Source organism: Dasypus novemcinctus, chromosome 10 (genome assembly GCF_030445035.2).
Source record: "Dasypus novemcinctus isolate mDasNov1 chromosome 10, mDasNov1.1.hap2, whole genome shotgun sequence".
NCBI lineage: Eukaryota > Metazoa > Chordata > Mammalia > Cingulata > Dasypodidae > Dasypus > Dasypus novemcinctus.
This window is the reverse complement of record NC_080682.1, coordinates 122,148,873-122,156,099: the sequence shown is the minus strand read 5'-3', so window position 1 is coordinate 122,156,099 and position 7,227 is coordinate 122,148,873.

The following is a 7,227-nucleotide window of genomic DNA, read 5'->3' as shown; positions in this document are numbered from 1 at the left end:
CCAGGAGCGGCGCTGCTGGGCCGCGTCGGCCAAGGCCCCGGCGGTGCCCGCGCATTTAAAAGCCAACCCAAACCACCAGCCACAACGAAAGCCCTTCCTTTTCGTTCTTATTTTGAAATCTTTCTTATTTTCCTTGTGGAAAAATTAGAAAAGTCTAAAAGCAGAAAAATGCAATAAAACAAAACAGTACTCTCACCATACAGAGATAATCTCTGATAACATATCACTGTATAGTTCTCGACATCTATTTCTGTGAATAACGTAAAAAAGAGAAAACAGGTATTTTACACTCAGTTTGAGATGACAGTATTTTATGATTTTTTTTCCAATTTTAAAATGTGGAAAAATGTTATTGAATCTCTTTCCAAGGCATTCAATATTTTCCTTTAACATCATTTGTAAAGACTTTATAATGTGACATTACATAATTATACCCTTGTATTATTTAACCTGATGAATATTTTAGAAAGTTCAAATTTTTTTTTCTTGCAACTCTGTGCAACATTGCAATGTAAATCCTTGAAACTAAAAATTTACACACCTCTCTAATGATTTCCTTAACATGGTAATTACTGAGACGAAGAGCACATACACTCTTAAGGTTTTACATACATATTACTAAATTTCCCTCAGACAGGCTTTTACTAAATTATAGGCCCATGAGGATACAATATCTACTTTTTTCATCCTCATGAATATTGAGTATTTTTAGTTTAAGAATATCTTCACCAATTTGAAAATTGAAAATTGGTATCTCATTAATTTCTGTATTTGTATTAGTGAAGTTAAATATTTTTCACATTATTATTGTCTTGTTTTTCTTGTGCTGTCAATTGTTCATTCATATCTTTTGTCCCTCTATTTGGATATTTTAAAATAACTTATAAGAGCTTTTTAAAATGAAGTAAATTCCCTTTTTGTCTGTTTCAAGTGTTGCAAATATTTCCCCCGTTTTGCATTTATTATTTGAGCTTACTTCTGGTTAATTTTAATGTATGTACTTTTAAAGTATGTTTCCTTTTATGATTTCTACCTTTAGCATAGCACTTAAAAATTCTTTCCCCACAATGACACTGAGTAGATAGTGGCCTCTGTGTTTGAACGGTCCTTGCCTGGGGTAGGGCAGATGCATTCAGGAACTGGCCGGATAGACCCGTAGGACGAGCCGACGGGCCGTGCGGCGCGATCAGGAAGGGGGGCTGAGCGTGTCCGGGTTTTCAGGCATGGTAAACCCTGGAAATGGTGGAACCACCAACCCCAAACCAGGAACTCAGGAAAAGGAACAAGTCTGCTAGGGGAGATAATGAGTCTGGTCTTGTGCATTCCAAACGTCTGCCAGGAAACCTGGCAAAAATGCCCAGGAGGCAGTTGGAGCAAGAGAATGGAATGCAGGAGTAAGGCTCAGGTTTTCAATGCAGATATCAAAATCATCAGCAGACATTTGATGGATTAACATTTTCTTTGTGGTGTATGTCCTGCACCCAGCATTATGATCCATATTTCACTCACTAATTCATTCAGTCTTCCCAACACCTTCATGAGGTGAACGTCATTATCCTCATTTTACAGATGAGCATGCAGGCTTCCAGAAGTTAAATTACTTTACTAAGGTCTTACAACCGGGTAGTGATGACACATGGATATGAAATCAGGTGACTGTGTGATTCCAGAGCCCAGTTTGTTATGTTGCCACAGGGATGGATGTGCTCAAGTAGGAAAGTCAGAGTCCCATGGATGGAGAAGAGCAAACTTTAATGGATGGGCAAGAAGAAAGGATGGAGCCAGTGCAGGGTTCTGGGAAGGAGGGCAGAACTCATGGGACAAGGGCCATTTAACCAGGTGTATGCATACAGGCTGACTCTCGGACCAGAACCCGAGCATTCTGATGGTCTGTTAGAAGTTTTCTCGAGTTACCCCTCCGAGCTAGACCCACCCATCTGTGTGCCTTCACCTGTTATGGACCAGGTGAAGCTATGGATATTGCAGATCCTAGTGTTATTTATCTAGTGCCTTCTATGACAGCAACCGAGGTAGTCTCTTTTGTGTGGGCTTTCCACATACACTGGAAGAAAGACTAGCATAACCTTTTTTTTTTTAAGATTTTATTTTATTTATTTATTTCTCCCCACCCCCTCGTTGTTTGTACTTGCTGTGTCTGTTCGTCATCCTTGTTTCTTTAGGAGGCACCAGGAACTGAACCGGGACCTCCAAAGTGGAAGGGAGGCACCTAATGGCTTGAGCCACCTCTGCTCCCTGCTTTGTTGTGTCTCTTATTACGTTTTTCTTCTTGTGTCTCTTGTTACGTCATCTTGCTGTGTCAGCTTTGCTGTGCCTGCCCGTTGTGCCAGCTTGCTGTCTTCTTTAGAAGACACCGGCTACCAAGCCAGTGATCTCCCTTGTGGTAGGCGGGAGCACAATCGCTTCAGCCACATCTACTTCCCAGCATGTCGTTTTTAATAGAGTTGTGGCATGAGTGTGGGATATACCCTTTTATCTTTGATAGATTTCTCTTTTCTTCCTCTCTTGGGTGTTTCCCGAAATACTTAGGACTTGGCAAAATGGACATGGAATCAAGTTCTTTTCTTTACAACTGGAACATCTAGTAGTATAGCAGAAACAAAGTCAGAATAGAAGTCTGGACCTGGGTTTTATCATGTGCTAAAGGAGTGGAACAGTAGGAAAAGCATGGATTTGGGATTTAAGGGTTAGAATTCTCATTAAATCATCTCATATCTGTGATTTTGGGAAAATTAATTATATTCTTTGAGCTTCAGTCCCCTCATTATAAAGTTAGTACCTAGGACAGGGTGGCTGTGAAGATTAAATAAGTTCAGCAAGCTCACAGACTTAGCCTGTTGTCGGAACCCAGTACAAAGTGGATGCTGGGTTCCTAACGAGTCAATCTGCTCCCTGTTCCTTTCTCGGCTGCTTGCCTCAGGCATTCACAGCTCATTTCTCCTCACCCCTTTGGGCCTGTGAGGAGGGAAACAAGCCCCAGCTCCACCGTGTGTGTCTAGGTGAGTCTAATGCCTTGCAGCTACGGCCAGCCATTTTAGTTGATAATAAATCTCCTGCAGAAAAGGGTTTACGGCATAATCGGGTTTTCTTGATTATAATCTTGGTTAATGGTGGCTACAAAATGCTCTCGCAATGAATTTCTGACACTAATCAGTAAATATCCTATTACGGTCTTTCTTTCTGAAGAAAAAGTTCAACAGTGAAATTCTCATAGACTGAAATGCATTCCTCTAAGTGTTACCCACACAGAATCCAACCTGATCTCTCTCCAAAGAAGCTTAAAGTTGCCACCTGCTTCCAGACAACCGCAGCAATCCTGCATCAATTCTGGATGCAACTCCCACTGCAAGTTAGCACAGGTTTTAGACAAGCCCAGTGGATAAAAGAGGAACTGTTGGAAGACAACAGAGAAATGAGCTGCAGCCTTAACCTGGCAGAACTATTTATTAAAATCATGATTTAAGAGATGTTTCAGATGCCACTGTTATTTGTGGATCCCACTGGAGAGCCTAACACGGTTTCAGGAGTGAACATTCTTTGAGACAGCCCTGACTTATGCCGGTTGTTTGGTATAATTACTAATGGTGCCCTTATCACTCTCAGGAGGCCCAGTTTGGATGACAAATTGCGTGGCTTTCTCTTGCAGGCTTTGTGCAGGGTAAAGCCCATCTCTTTTACGACACATTCTTCATATTGATCTAAGGAGCATTGGCTCACCTTTCTTACGACAGCCTTCGGCATCCTCTCTTGCAGTCATTTAAGTACTTCTTTGGAACAATAATTAAGAGCTCACATAAGCTAATGAATAACTTCCTATGGCTCTCTTGTTGGAGAAGGCAAATAAAGTAACTTTACAGGGGCTCACCTGATTCGGCGGCCCTGGAAGGGAAATGCAAGGGCTTATCCCTTCAAATTTATATTTGCAAAGCGATTTCCAATCATTTTAATTCGTTTTTCTATTTAATAAGTGCAAGAATGTGTGCCCACGCTGGACAGCAAGGGAATGGAGATGTGGGAGAACTCTAACTGCGAGCCTTCTGGAATCCCACTCCAGGCTCGATTTCTGAACACTGCGGTGCCACACAGCTCTCACAGACTTGAGTCACCGGCCTGTTCTTCAGGATAGGGTGTGCTGTGGTTTAGCAATTGGAAGGTAGAAAGATTGTCAACACAGTGCCAGAGGTGCTTGGAGAGTTACTGGGGAAAGCAGGTTTCCACGGCAGAGCACAGCTGCTGGGAGGGGAGCCAGGTGGCACAACCTCTGGAGAGAGGAGGGCCCGCTTCTTTGGGGTTCTGGTTGGGGTGAAGCTGGGCGTGTGCGTGGCTGGCACCTGGGCAGGTGGCTTCTCAGGTTAGGGCAGATGGGTTCTTGGGAAGCACCATATTGGTGGGGTGGGCTGGTCCACTGCTTGCTAATGCCTTCCCCATCTGTGATTCTTCCATCTGAAGACTCTCTGGCCTCAGTCCAGTTTACAGCCTGTCTCCAGGTGCCCGGCTCCCTGTCTGCAGCTGAGCTGCAAGGGAAGAGAATAAATTCAAATCATAGAGCAGGTGAGCACAGAAAATTTTGTCCATCAAAACAATGTCCTTGGAGAGCCTTTGTCTTGGGGGAAAATATGTAGCAGCTGAGGAAAGAACAAAGGCACGGAAACGAGAACTATGGCATAAGGTTTATTTTTAAATTTCCCTTCCGAGGCCTTTTACCTGAATCCCCCTGTGGCCCTCACTCAGCACCATCATAGTTAATATTGAGGGATTTATATGTTATTTTTAAAGAAGCTTTAGATTACATAAAGGATACATGGAAAACAGGGGGAAAAAGAAAGAAAAGAGAAAAAGAAAATATAGAGGGACTGCCATGTATCCCCCCACCCCTCCCACACTTTTGCCCATTAGCCACATCTTTCATTAGTGCAGCCCAGTTTTTAAAGAGAGGCCGAATGGAGTGCAGGACAGAAAACTCCAGCTCTTGGTAATGGTGCCACTGTGGGTGACGAGAATCTTCTAGGCTGTCACTCCTGCTGGGGTTATCTAGAAAATCCAGAATCCTGATATTTCAGAGTTGAAGGACTCTCCGGAGAGCTCACAACCCAATCCCCCCATTTATCCAGGGGGCTTTTGGGTTCAGAGACCTCGAGCGCCTCTCCCAGTGGTTTCACGGAACTGCGAGGCCAATCCAGTCTAAAAGACTTCAAAACGTAAACCGCAAGTAAGTTTTCCCACTGTGGAGAAATGTCATGGGACCTGAATGAATGGCTCTGGAAACAAATTGCACATACTTCCTGCCCTGCCAGGGAGATTGCTCACCGGGTCGGCGGCTGTTCCCGACAGTGGGATCGCCCACCCCCGAGGAAGACGAGCTGAGAGGCTGTGAAGCTGAAGCTTCAGAACCTCCGAGGCCCTGGCCTAATTTTCTGTTTCCAATTTTGTATTCTTTTGCTTAAATGATATCCCCCTCCCCATTTTATATGCCTTAGGCCCCAGAAAGCATGGCTCTTGCCCTCCTTGTCCCTCATCATGTTGATCATCTAGTATTCCAACTCGATCTTCATCTGAAGGGGAGACCAGGTGAGGGTGGGAAGATTCAGCCCAGATGTGGCTGAAAAACAAGCCGGAGCCTGCAGAGACGGCGGGTCAGGCCTAACCCTGAGCTCCTGGTGGCATTATGTCTCGCATTTCTGTCCCCCCTTCTCTACCACCACGAGCGCCTTGCTCAGAAGAAACTCCTCTTTTAGAGCTATAGAACCAGGAGTTGACAGGAGCGAAGGGTCGTATTTAGCCCTCACCTCTAATTCTGTCGGCTCTAAGAATGGCTTAGGAATCTGAGGTTCCTAGATTTCACTCCCTGTAATGTGAAGCCACGGTGTTAGCCAATAATTCCTCCCGGCAGAATACTCGTCTCACTTGTTAGATATAACCTGCCTGGTGTCTCCCTGAGTGGGCAGAAACCCAGGGATGAGACCTACTTGTAAATCTCCAACCAACGTAATTCTCCACACCTTTCCCTGAGCATCCTTCATGAACAAAGCCTCTGCGCTCCTTCCTAGGGGAGGTAAAGCTGAACTAGACATTGTGTCTTCCAATGAGGGACACGGTGGAGAGTTTGTCCCCCATTTCTATCAATAGCACCACTTACTCAGCACCTAGCATGGGGGCTGGCACATTATTATATACGTTATCTCCAATCATCTCAACGTTTTGTGGTGGAGAAACCGAGGGTCAGAGAAGTTGTATGACCTGCCCGGGGCATCCCTCTTCGTATCTTAATGGAATGCACGAGGAGAAAGGCAGAAAAACACCAGCACCCTGGACTCACCTTCTCTGTTTCACAGCCTTGTGTTTAAATCCCCCTTCTCACACTTACCAGCCCTGGGGCCCCGGGAAAACCACTCGCAGCCTTGGTATCCTCATTCGTAAATTGAGTAAAGTGTCCCACTTCCTAAGGCAACTGGAAAGACGCAGTGGGATCACGTGCACAGAACGCCATTCCCAGTATATTCAGCCACAGAGTAACTCACTTGTGTGTGGAATGCTCACAGCATGTCCTACTTTTGTTTGTCTAGTCTGTCTCCACCCACAAGAAGTCAGTTTCTTGTGGCCAGGAACCCATTGCCTGTGCTTATCACTGCTGCAATTCAGACACAAGGAATGTGCCTAGGGATGGTAGCCACTTGATATATGTCGGTTAAATGAATGAATGAAAAAAAGCCTTTGGCACCGGGAAGATCTTGGGTTTGATTTTGGCTTTTGTGTCACCAGCTGTTTGACCTTCGATAGGAAAAGGAGGAAGGGGAAGCCGTGGACACCCCAACCATTTTCAGAGCAGCTGACATCTTTTTTAGAACCTAAGGAGTTGAGTAGTTGGGTGTCAGCCCCGCCGCTCCTGTTTTAGTGGGAGAGAATTGACCTGGAGGAGCTCGAATGACCTGCTGACCGCGACTCGCCTCACCACCCCGGACACGCAGGAGCCACGCCACGTGTTGTCCCCGCCGTTATGCTCCCACTGCCTCTCCTCCTCGCTCTCTCAAGCGGGGTGGTGGGAGGCTCGGCTGGGCCTGTCGCTGATCGCACCCACAAATCACCCAACTTTCCTCACACTCTGTTCGCGAGCGTGCCAAGCGCGCACAGTGGCCGCCCACGTCGCGGGTGAGAAGAGCCGGTGGAACCCGTAACCCGCTGCGCAGACACGCCTGCAGCAGGCCTTGCCCC